Here is a 12,735-nt window from a genome sequence, read left to right as displayed (position 1 = left end):
AAAATAAAAATAGCTGAAAGTGATGTATGTTTATAATATCAAAAACATAAGATTCATTGGGTTAGGGTCAACACATTAAGGAGGGAAAAAAGCAACTTCCCCTATTAAGCCCTTATAACACTGCTTTACAGTTTGACTGATGGTTACGTCGTTCTGTGTGTCTAAAATCTTCCAATAGGAGCCAAAATTGACACATTTGCGTCGAAGAGACCGCGGAACTATTATGTGATGTGCTGGTTTGCCATACCACCAGCCGGCGATTTTAATTGGTCGATAGAATTCTCCCAAGTTCTCGTCCATTATCGCGATACTGAATATTCTTCCCAGTGAGAAGCAGCCCTTCAACTGTTTTCAGTCGCTGTTGTGGCTGCGAAGAAGAGTGGTCAGGCTGTGTGTTTGGTTCACCGTGATTCACCCCGAGGCTTAGCGGGACCGCTTCAAATTGACCGACTAACTGAACCAGCCCCCAGGGGCATCTGTGAAGAAACTCCAAGTCTGTACCAGCGCAGTTAATCCCGCAGCGGTAAGATTGCCGTCGTTATGTCCTGTTGGCTCCCTCTCTCCTCTTCTCCTACAGTCACTCTCGTGCATGCAGTTTAACATCATCAAATCATCATTTAACTTGTCTCCTGCTTTTCCTCCGCTTCATCGTTACTCACACCATTTTAGTTACGCCGCGTTGAGCAGTTTTACCTCAAACTCCGAGTCCTAAATCACTCAGCGTGGCTTTCGGAGAACCTGAGTGCGGATGCAGGAACTTCGCAGCTCTCTGGCGACTCTTGTCTCCGGGATGAAATATCCCCGTTAGCTTGTATGCTAACGATACATCTGCTTAGATTAAAGTAGCCTGGCTGCCTCGGCTCTAGCTAGCTGGCTGGCTGGGTCGCCTGGCAGCTCCGCACAGTAATATCAGTTTCCCAGTGTTGAACAGGCGGTGATGAGGTGGCATCTTAACTTTTACCCCTGGTTTGGCTAACGGTCCGCGGTCTACATGAAGGTTTCTGTGTACTAACAGCTCGGTGTTGAGTTTATTCCACATAGAAACCATTGAAACAGAATATAGCTACTTTGGTTGATGTTACTCTTCAGTATCTCAGTCCCCTGTCCATCGCCGTTCACCTCCTGAAATATCCCCCCACCCACAACGCGCTACAGTAGATCTACTTTTATTTCCCCCTGGTGTGGTTTAAATCTGTGCAGCTATTAGGAACTTACAAATAGAGGCGCTGATTTTTACTTGATATTTTAGTGTTCATTTCTCGTCCGCACATGTTTTACACCAGATTTCAAATCAAATTTTACCGAAGAGACAGTATTTCTCTGAAAACTTAATGATATTGTTTTGATTCTGAGCTTTGAAGACGGTTCTCATGACTTTTTCATGTATTTGTTTTCTCCAACCTCACGTTCAGAGGTCTGTAATTTGTAGATAAGGTCAAAAGTCTGTAAAGTTGCTTAAAATTTACCAGCAGAAGAAATTACACTTTATGGGTACAATTGTTTGTGACCATAAACTGATCCAATTTTTCAAAGGTTGAAATGAATTTTTCTTAATTTTATGAAAACTTATAAATTAAACAGCAAATATTTCATACCTTTTTTTATATCTTAAGCAATGAAGTTGTCTTTAAGGTAAGATAAATTAAAAAGCTAGATGTCAATATACATTAATGTTACAGATACCCAGAGACTAATGTAATGCTTGTGCATCATAAAAATCTAACTATTTATGTCTATTTTAAAAATATATATAATTTTCCAAAGTGAACACCTCCAAAAATAATTTTTAAAGTGAACAGTTTCAATATTTTTGAGAAAAAAAATTACCTTCCAGTTATAATATTTTTTGTAGTAATAAAAGTATGGCATCCGTTTCAAATGAGGGTAACAATCCCTTTTATAAAATAAGATCTCTACAAATACAAACTTAAAAACAAAACCCTTAAAACAAAACTCGATCTGCTGGAGATTTTTTTTTTTTTTTTTAGCATTAAGACATCTGCCGAGGTCTTGGATCAATGTTTATTTTATTTTCCTCTCAGTTTCAAAACTACTTTCAGATAGTTTTATGCTATTAATTTGTTTGCCTTGTGATCCAAAATAGTTGCATTGGAGCAAAGCTTGTTTTGAGTTTTTTTGCCTGTTTCATAAACTAAAAAGTTTGCTCTGAAGGTAGTAATTATTAATGACTGTTGGTGCAGCGCTGGGCTCAGGTCTCTCCCGCATGGCTGCCGGTTGAACCTCTGCTGACGGTGCCATGAAAACAGGCTGTAGGGTGGGTCCAGGCTCACTTGCAGTTCAGTTTGGATCAGAGTTTTTGAGAATATCTACTGCATAAGCTTTTGTTTTAGCCTTACCATGTGAGTGCATTCTTTCCAGACACTCCTGTCTTTACTGACAGCCCAAAAATATGCACATTAGGTTTATCGGTGTCCATAAATTACACTTCTGTGTGATTGTGTGAATTTATAGTTCTTTGTCCTGCTTTTTTTTTTATGTTGCCCTAAGATGGATTTGCATCTCGTACCCCACTGTCTGCTGGAAACTGGCACTAGCCACTACAGATACAGATTTTAAAGCTGATATTTTGGGCAAAAAATAATAATTTTTTAAGGTGATTTTCTTTATGGTGTGCTTTTTTTTTGACAGCTGATAACTTTTATTATTCAAGACTTGACACACACTCTGTTTCAGATTGTTTAGCCAAAAGGAAAACTGCATTTAAAATTTCAAAAGTGAAGGAAAATAAAACAGGCTCATGTCAAATGAAAGTTTGTTTTATGAAATGCAAGAAAAAGGAGATAAATAAAAACTGTGGAAGAGCACAGAAAAAATTTGGCAACAGTTGCAGACAACATAAGCAGATCTGCTTTGCCAGATCAGTAAAAGTTTCTAATCCTTTACAGTCTAATATCATCATTTCATGGTTTGACTCTGGTGAAAGTCCAGTTTGCTTTCAAATTTATACAACCCAGAGTTTTTCACTACACCGGTTTTGCAGAGTGAGCTACTGTAGCTCGACTGTTTGGCAATTCAGTTTTTTGAGGGCTCTGATGTGAGAAGTGTTGTAACGTGCTCAGTAGTATGCCATGCAACATTAATTCAACTAAATTTGTGATGAAATACAGTTTGAAAAGTTTGTTTAGTGTGTTTTAATAAGAGAAAGTTTGATTATGTGATGTAAAAGTCACATTTCTATAGCAGCAGTATGTATCACATTATTAATGGCCATAAAATTCTTAGAAATATTTAAAGATATAAACGGTGAAGTTTTTTTTATTATCATATTCTCAACAAGTGCTTTACATATTTCATGCAGTCACAAATTAGGGTCTCTAACACACAAAAGACCATTTTGAAATAAACATGTTAGAATTTTAAGAAAACCTTGGAAAAAAATGAGGGCAAAATTCATTAGTTTAATAATTTAATCAGCACAATTACCCAGCAGTAATCAGGAGGGAAGTGGAGAAAGAAGCTGAAAATAACCGCTTAATTTTCAGATTTTCCTCCTTGTTTAATCTTTAATTAATTAATTTTTTTATGTGCGAACATCAGGCGCACAGTTGAGGCACTGGCTGGCTAATGCGTGCTCAAAGTGCTGTTTGTCCTGCACCGACTCGGATGCTGCTGGACCTCGGACGGGCCTTGCGGCATCATGATCAGGAATCAAGCCATTATCAGCGGATCCTTAAAGCCCTGCGAGTTTGGAGGTGCAGCCACAGCAGATCAAACCTGACACTGTGTCCGGTTCATTTATCCAACTGCAGACCACTGCCGGGAGCCACTCACCACTGCTTATTGGTAGCACACCGCTCGCTTTGTTATTCCAAGGACACTCGCACACATTTATCTAGCCGTAATGACTTGCTTGCGTCAAAGTTGGTCAGCTCTTTTTACACTTGCATCGAGCCAGCAAACGGCAAGAGCTGGGTGCTCACTTTGCAGCTGTTAGGTTTTCTTAAAGTAACAATATTTTTGGGTTAATTTAATCTTTTCTTCTATTTTGCAGTGCAGAAATGTCATATTTAGAAATTTGGACTCCAAAGGGAAACAACCCGAGACAACTAAGTCTGTAGTCTTTAGGATATAATTTAAGGACAATTATTTTTGCTGGAAGCTTTGATATTAAATTTTTCAAAAGAATTACTGGTTGTGGTTATTTTTATTTCAGCTTCAAAAGTTGAAATGTATTATTGCATTACCTTTCTTTAAAAACAACTTTCCAAATTGAGACGCATTAGAAATTTCAAAAACCTCTGATAAAATGTCACAAACTACAAAATTGCCTAGAATCAGTGTAAAATACATTTTAAATTGTCAGTGTAAATAAAAAAAATATTTAAACTGTATTTAACTTTAAAGAAATCAGCTTACTGTCACTGTTTATGCTGGATTTATTTACTTTATGAAACCGGTTTTTGGACTTTAAATAATTTTTGCAATATTGGATTAATATTGCAATCACAAAGGTCTGCTTAGAATATTTAGTTCACTCTAACTTTCTGGTCACAATGTTGTGATCAAATGAATTAAAAATTGTGTCACCCTGAGCTGAAAATGGAATATATGACTATTTAAGCTTGGAGGATAATTAGGAGTCCTTTAAATATATTTTTACTCTATTTAAATTCCAAAAATCTTTTGATTCTACATTTATTACGCTGACAATAACTATTTACAAACCCCAGGTGGAACCGTCTGTGAAAGCAGACAATGTATTAAATAAACAAATAGTTGTTGATTAGTTACAGTTATTAGAAACAGAAAGTTTTCATGTTTTGTAACAGCGTCCTGAGATTTGTTTAACAAGGAAACAAAACCTCAAGTGTGTGTTTGTGCTATTTCTGAGCAGTGGCAGATTGCAGTAACACTGACAGAAGCTGGCATCTTGCTAATTAGTCAGTGAGTTAATAAGAAATCCTTATAGAAGGCAGGATGCAGTATGTCGCACCACAAACCGAGTGTGTGTAGGTGAACTGCTTGGACCAGATTTTATTATGGTTGTGAGGAGAAGATGATTAATTGTTTGAAGCTTTGAAATCCATACAAGTACCTGGAAAAAGTAATCTAACCTTTCTTAGATATAGTACAGCAATCTGCTGTTTTGGGAAAAAGTGTGTGATTTTTCTTTTTCTTTGTGTTTGATTCAAAACCCCATGAAGCACGATGTTACCCTCCTCCTGGATGTGGGCATTAAAGACAAATACTTAAAAGCTTAATTTTTGCCTTCCCTTTTGCATCAACCTTCTCTTTTGTATGTTCTGTCATACATTGTTTGAAAAATCTAAAAATAAATAAAGTTTTAGATTCATTCACTCACAGAAAAGACGCATGTCTAATTGAATACCTTCCACATTTTCACTATTTCTAAACCTCATTGTGAAGTTGGTTCTAAATCAACATTTTTTTGCTACATTCTTGTATTCATCCTTTTCGATGAATATTAAATCTGCCTGCTCTTTTTGCCAAGTTTCAGTCTTGTTGTACTTTGATTTGCTGTTGACGCATGTCATTCCTAAAGGTTTTTCAGGCACTTCTGAGTGCCTTTAATCAACACATTGTAGCACTCTGCATGGACAGTCAAGTGTCCTTGTAGCTGAAGCTCTCTTGAAACATTGAGATGCTTGGTGGAGAAAACTGTCAGGGTGGTAACAATGTTTTGTACTTCCTCTCATTTTTTTTGCTCTTATGTGCCATTAGTGGGATAAAATGTGAGCCAAGAGGCAATCGGATTGCTGCTTTATTCCTCTGCACTGTATGTCTCTCTCTCTCTCTCTCTCTGTGAGTACATCTGTCTTTGTTAGGTGTTCAGTTTGTACAGCTCAGTTGCCTTTAAAAGAAAATGTGTCCCCTCTTGTGTGCATCTCAGCAAGTATAGTCATATCCCAAATTTGGGGACCATTTTGAAGTTGCTGAAGCAGTTTTTTTCCCTTTGCTAGACGACTGAGTCACTGCAAACTTTATTCGTGCCTGCACATGCTTGTAGCTTGAGGCTTGAAGTTCTCAGCCCCAAAACAAACATGTTTACTTTTATATTTTTGAATTCTGGTTCTGATATATTGGATGTATCTCTAAATTATTAACAGCAGTAAGTGATTTAGCGTTTTTTTCAATTAAGCATTTTTCAAGTGCTTTCGTGGCTATAGAAACTCAGATTTGACCTTTGCTGCTTATCTGCTAGACCAGCTTTTGTTGTGGTCTTTTCAAAATGTTCTTGCTGTCGCAGAATAGCCAAAATATGAAGAATCTAAAAGCTTTCTTGTTATTGTTTGCATGAAAATGCCCACCAGAGGCAAAAAAGAACACTATAAGACTATGCTATTTGCATATATAGTAGTCCTGAAAGCTAAAATAAGTCTTCAGTTAGTAGCAACTTTATAAATGGCTTATTAAAATGTTATGTTGAATGTTGTCCCTTATTCAATGGTAGGATTAACTTAAAAATAGTACAGTGAAAGCCTCAGTCAATAAATTGCATTATGTCTAGAAGACTAGATAATAGGGCTGGATAATAAGTCAATAACAATATGTATTGCGGTAGACACGTGATCAATGTCAATAGATGATACATCTGATAGAATATTCAATATATAGACCATTCACTGAACTCGCATCCAAAACTGCAAGGCATTCTGGGAGGTGTAGGCAGAGGAAAGGATTTAGCTGCTCAACCTCTCTTGGCTTGCTAAGCAAGGTTGGTGGCATCAACAACTAACTCACTCGCTCTTTGGTTACCTAGCAACAACCTGGTGAGTAAATTGTGCAGCAGCCATTTCGGGTCTCACCACTGTGCCTCATAACTGCTTAAAAAAAAAGCAAACAATGACGTGGAGGGAAACTGTGGATAAAAGGCATCCGACCGGTTTCAGTACTTTAAAGATTTAAACAAAAATATGAATCGATAATTATCAATATCGACAATCATCAAAGTTGATTGATATGAAATGCCTATATTGTGATAACACTAGTATTACTACCACTTACTAGTACTCCTAATAATAACTTCATAAAGAACTTTCAAAGTTCTGAACAACTACGAGGAGATGAAAACCAAAATAAATCAATGCAGTTAAAAACATTACCCACAAGTCTTTGTCTGATTGGCTGATCAGCCCCTCATGATGACTCCTTCCCTGGAAGCTCGGGTTAACCAAGTCCCGGTTCACGAAGAAAGACCCTTGGAATCCATTAAGAAGGTTTTGCTTGTCCGAGTATGGGTTCACCTTTTTAAAGTACTGCTCATGTTACTTTACATTGAGTTTTGCATCATTTGGTAACATTAAAAGCTTTTACTTTTGTATCTAAATCTGTTCAGAATTCAACATAGAAAAGGAGTTTGGGATTAATGTTGAAGATTTCAGTCGGTTTTGTGAGTGAGATACCAGCCACATCAGTAAGGCTTTCTATTATTTTATTTTCTTGTAAGGGTTTTTCTGGAGATTGAAAGCAGATGGACCCAAGAGGTTTTGAAACTATGAATCCTCCCATTATCAGTAATATCAGTTCAGTTAGTCATTACAGCTTGATATTTGGCTGTTAGCTATTTGATCAGTTTATACAACATTTAAAAAAATAAAACTTTCTTTTAAGAACCATCAGCAGAGTACAGTTATTACACTATTACTAAATGTTTTAGTTCTCTTTCTCAGTTAATCATTAGGGAATACATGAGTTTGGATTATCTTAAAATTAAATTCTTAATGTCTTGATCTCAGGGAATGAACGGCAATCGGTGGTATAGTTTAGTAGATGGAATTCCTTATTTCTTGTTTCTTTTGTCTTTGCATAGACTTTAAACTTCTGCTCTAAAAATCCAATTATAATTGAGATAAATATGACTTGCTTATTTTTCTTAAACTCAATAGACTTGATTTTTCTAACAGTAATGCAATTTGAAGCATCATAAGCATGCTGCAGAGTTGAACATATGTATGTGATCCAATATATTCCAATTAAAATTTAATACAGTTAGATTCACATTTAACTTAATCACCTTCAGTCCAATTACAGCAAGTTATGATGCAGTTCAAAACAATCCTGAGGTTGAAGCAGCAGCATCCTTCTGGCTTGGCCAAACTTGAAATTGAGAGCCCAGGGAAGACAAAGATGGGAAAAAATATCTTCCAACTCCCCCATTATAGAAATAATGTTCACACAAATTAAAAAGAAAATTAATTAATGTTGTACTATTTTCTCTGGAAGAAAAAGGACTGAGTACTTATTTTATTGATGTATTTGGACAAATTTTCTTCATTATAGCATATTTATCATCTTTTAGTCTCTGTATTTCAGTTCAATGCTTTTTTTTGGAGTTGTTTGAGGCGGTTAGAGTTCATTTCTGTGGGATACTAATGTTGCTCTTGTCCTCTGACCCCCACAGTACAGCTAACACAGCCTGCTTCAAAAGCAAGCACACAAACGGCTTATGTTTGCATACTTTGGAGCCACATCCCTCCCCCAGGCACTCTCCACTAAACCCCTCTCCACTATTAAATACCAACCACCATTTACAACAAAGGAAGTGGCCTCAGTTGCTCTCAGGCATGCAGACACTAGTAATGGTACTGAATCATTATCCAATTTGCTCTTGGGTTTTCAGAGAAACAAGTATTTGTGAAAAATACATCTTAACACACATTTTGGATTACATATGTAGCTAAAGATTAGGAACTGGTAGCTCCCAACTGGATTGTGAAGAATTTGAAAAACTCTACAGGGAGTTGTTCTGCTTGGCTGGCTCACGATTATGTTTGGAGCACTTTTGACTTTGTCTTTTGTCCTAAACCAACATGAATCCTGGACTAACCACACATCTGATTCAGTAATGCTATGTAGGATTATTCTCTTTCAGAATTTAACCTGAAAAGAATTTGTCAACCTGTGTTACTTTAATAGCTGTGTATCAAGATGTGACTTTCATAATAAGTTTGTGCTAAGAGCATTTTTACTTATGAGAGGAATACTTAAATGCTTGGTTTTGTTTTTGTTGGGGTTTTTTTAAGGGCAGACTTTCTTCTATATTTTTTTTAATAATCAGTTTGCAACAAAACTAATGTCAAAAACTGCTCAAGTTCAACTTTCAAGTTGTTTTTCTTGTGGTTTTTAATTTTACATTGAGATTTTTGTGTCTTTCATCTTGGCCTTATTTTCAAAATGGCTTCCATTATTACTCTGGCTTTTGCTTACTTGACTGTTAACACCTCAGTAAAATCGGGTTGGGAACATGGGCAGCATATATATGGAAGACATAAATGTACGTACGGGAGAGATTAGCCTGGCGGTGCTGTTAACTATAAAATGACTGCTTAACATCCAGGAGCCAGTATTATATTAGACCAAAATATCTTATTAAAACTGATTGTATTTAAGAAATCTGTCTTTTTCTCATCAAGGATTTTGAGAACATACTATTCTCTTGTATTTCCCTAATTTGCTGTTTGTGGTGTTGTTTAGCAACAGCCTTTGGGAAGAGAACAATGACGGTGCGAGGGTGTGAGGACTCTAAAGAATTAAGTAAACTCTGTCTCCATATTTGCTTCAGGTCCACACAGAGAGACATCTATTTATGCTCTTTGGATGTGGACTTTTCTATGAAATTGTAAAATGGGAGCATGTTCCTGCAGTGCTATAAAAAAATATGTAAATTACTCTTGATTTTTCTGCTGTGCTCTGTGACTGGCAGTAAGAAATAATGGAGTGCCACCGCTTTTATACTGAATTTAATGGCATTATTTAGTTTGCAAATGATCAGATTCTTTCACCAAGGTGACTGCATAAAACATTTTTTTTTAAAGTGTCAAAAAAAGAAAGTAAAAACATTATGACCCGTGGCATTTGAAATAAATATGAACAATTAAAACTGGAATTCAAACCAGTTCAAACGCCTGAAGTACTGTCAAGCTTAAGTTGCCGCTATGTCCAATTAAACAACAATAGTTGTGTGCACATTAGGCAAGGCAACTTTATTTATATAGCACCTTTCAGCCAAAGACAATTCAAAGTGCACATTAGCGCTACGAAATACCAGAAAAATGTGATTGTGATATTATTACTGAATATTCGTATTAACATTGGTTACCATTAAACCACTTATTCATTGTTCTTTTCTTTCATCACGTCTCGGACACTAAAACCATAAATTCAATGTGGGTGGGGATAGTCCAACTAACAGGCCAAATATACACCCACTCTTTTTTTCCATTGGACCGTCCTTAGCTTTAAACCACACATTTGCTGTGGCATTATTTTCAACTTTGGAGATGTTGCAGCATTTCCTACCATTAGCTACTTGCATAGATTTTTTGTGAAGGTCTTGTAGAGATGGTTAGGCCTGTCACAATAACAAATTTTGCTGAGCGATTAATTGTCTCAAAAATTATTGCGATAAACGTTAATATTTGAAGACCATTTTAAACTGATGTAATGATAATGGCATAATAATCCATGCGATATCCTGCCAAAAATAGATGCACGTTATTTTCAAAAGAACACTGAAACTGATAAACAAAATAAACAAAACAACCAAAAACAAAACAAAAATTGACTCTCTGTTAACATAAAATGCGCTTGAATAAAAACTAAACATAAAATCTAAATGGAAATAAATACCGCATTCAACCAAAAGAGTGCAGATTATGATGTCTGTATAATATATTGCCCTTCAATAATCATTAGATTCATATAGAGAAGACAAGCATATCCGAATACTTGATGCAATAGTTCACTCCTATCTTAAGCCCAGTCCACACTACACAATTTTTTGCCCCGATTTTCCCCCTTGCATCAATCTTAGAACGTTGGTCGTTGTCACCAACGTTCTAAGATTGTCACTTGCAATAATCGTAACCGATCATCCTGTGGTGTGTGTTGGGACTGATCGGGTCCAGTCGGTCCGCTTTGATCTAAATCAGGCATATATGTTGGATTGTCTTGGCCAGTTTATCACTGCAGTGTATGGGGTTTTCCCCGACTGGGAGCGAAATCGCAGCCTGTTGAATGTGACAAGTAGCCAGTCAGAAAGCGCGGATTCCCAAACAGCTGACACGGCACTACCCAAAGTCCAGCGGACATCGGAGATGATGTATGTGGAAACAGCATTAATGTTTATTCAACATTTCGTGCAAAGAATATCCACAGAAATGATGAGAAGAGGAGATGGAGCGAAATTGCTACCGCAGTTGAGAAACCCGGTAACCTTTCAGCTGTTCATCGTTAACGTGACATGGTTATAATGCTATTCATTCAGTCAGGACTTTATGCTGACACTAGCAACATGCATTGCAGGTAGATTCTAGTAAAACATTGATTAATGCCTGGTTTTAAAATTAGTTATCTGGACTTATAGCCATTATTTTGTGCCCATTGTTCTCAATGTAATTTTAAACATTAAAACGATAAATACTAATTAATCGATGAAGCTTAAACACACAAATGGTAAAGACGAAAAAACAGAATAACTCACCTACACATCATAGTGCTGCAAATAAAGCCCCGTTCTCCACTCTTTTGTCCAACGCCTTTTCTTTTTGTTACATCTTTTATCACTTAAAATAAACTCACAAGCTATTCTTATCGCTTCTACATCATCAGCTGTGTTTATTCTAAATTCGTGTGATACAGTGGCTTTTATGGAATTGTCTGTCTGAAATCTGAATGTCGGTGAGAGAAATCGGTACGTGTGTGGTGTGTTGCTCTTGCCATGTAGCTGGACAACCCGATCGAACCCGTTACACCTACGGTTTTTTGTCTGCTTGTATGACTCTCAGGTTTTGAAAATGGGCCGATGATTGGCCGACAACTCTAAAATCGTGTAGTGTGAACCGGACATTACACTAAGGGAATGAGGAGGGGAGGGTCAGTGGAGAGCACTGGAGTTGAGCCTTTTTTCAGCCAGTATCATCAATAGAAAGAAACGATAAAGCCGATAAATTAAAACGATGTTGATAACTTTCATATATCGTGCAATTAATTGATTTATTGTTTATCGCGACAGGCCTAGAGATGGTCACTGTGCAGTTTCCTCTCTAGTACATCTCTAAGGTTCACAGTGGGGTCTGGACTCTTTGGTGGCCACTCAATATTTCACAAGACACTTGAAGGCAGGATTAAGATACATGTCTGACGTTTCCATGAATGAAGACGGAATGAATGAATCAAAACAGCAAAGGTGGTTTGATGCCAGGCTACCTTTGTTACGCACCGGAGTTTCCAAGCAAGGTCGTCAAAGGCCTGCATGAGCTGACTTTCACAAGACGAAATGATGTAGTGATAATAAATGGTTTGTGCTACCAGCCAACAGCCCGATATATCCATAATGTTGACGTCAAAGATCACGACGGCTCCTGCTGTCCCAGTCTACTGGCTTGTTCTTTGAAAACTAACAGCTGTGCAGGACAACACCATAATCACTTATGACTTACAGCCAGGCGAAGGGAGCCCAGAAGTCATTTGTCTTTCTGTTTATGGCAGAAATGTTTTGTAAAAGATACTCCTATGTGTAAGTGATGTCTCATACTCTACTTTTGCAAAACATTTGAGCCTTGGGAATGTCATCTTGGAATATAGCCGTGCTATCAGGTAAGAAAAAAAAAAAAACCTCCGTTGATGGAATAACCTCCTTCTTCGGTCATATAATCTTGCTGAACTTTGACAAGACAAACTCAGCAACTTCTGATCATAGCACTACCCCCACAGTCTTTTACAGGAGGCCCTAGGCATGAAGGTACATGACCT

The 12,735-nt window shown here is 37.0% G+C and overlaps 1 protein-coding gene across 2 annotated transcripts in view; it reads left to right on the top strand.

Annotated features, from left to right (window-relative positions):
- The first annotated feature begins 318 nt into the window (after nucleotides 1–318).
- Nucleotides 319–12,735, top strand: part of glceb (glucuronic acid epimerase b) — a 60,616-nt gene continuing 48,199 nt past the window's right edge. For both annotated transcript variants that reach the window (XM_032560388.1, XM_032560387.1), the window contains exon 1: nucleotides 319–523. The gene's annotated coding sequence lies outside the window, so the exon portion shown is untranslated. The remainder of the gene's footprint in view (nucleotides 524–12,735) is intronic.

Source organism: Xiphophorus hellerii, chromosome 4 (genome assembly GCF_003331165.1).
Source record: "Xiphophorus hellerii strain 12219 chromosome 4, Xiphophorus_hellerii-4.1, whole genome shotgun sequence".
Lineage (NCBI taxonomy): Eukaryota > Metazoa > Chordata > Actinopteri > Cyprinodontiformes > Poeciliidae > Xiphophorus > Xiphophorus hellerii.
This window is presented reverse-complemented; position numbering and strand designations above follow the sequence as displayed.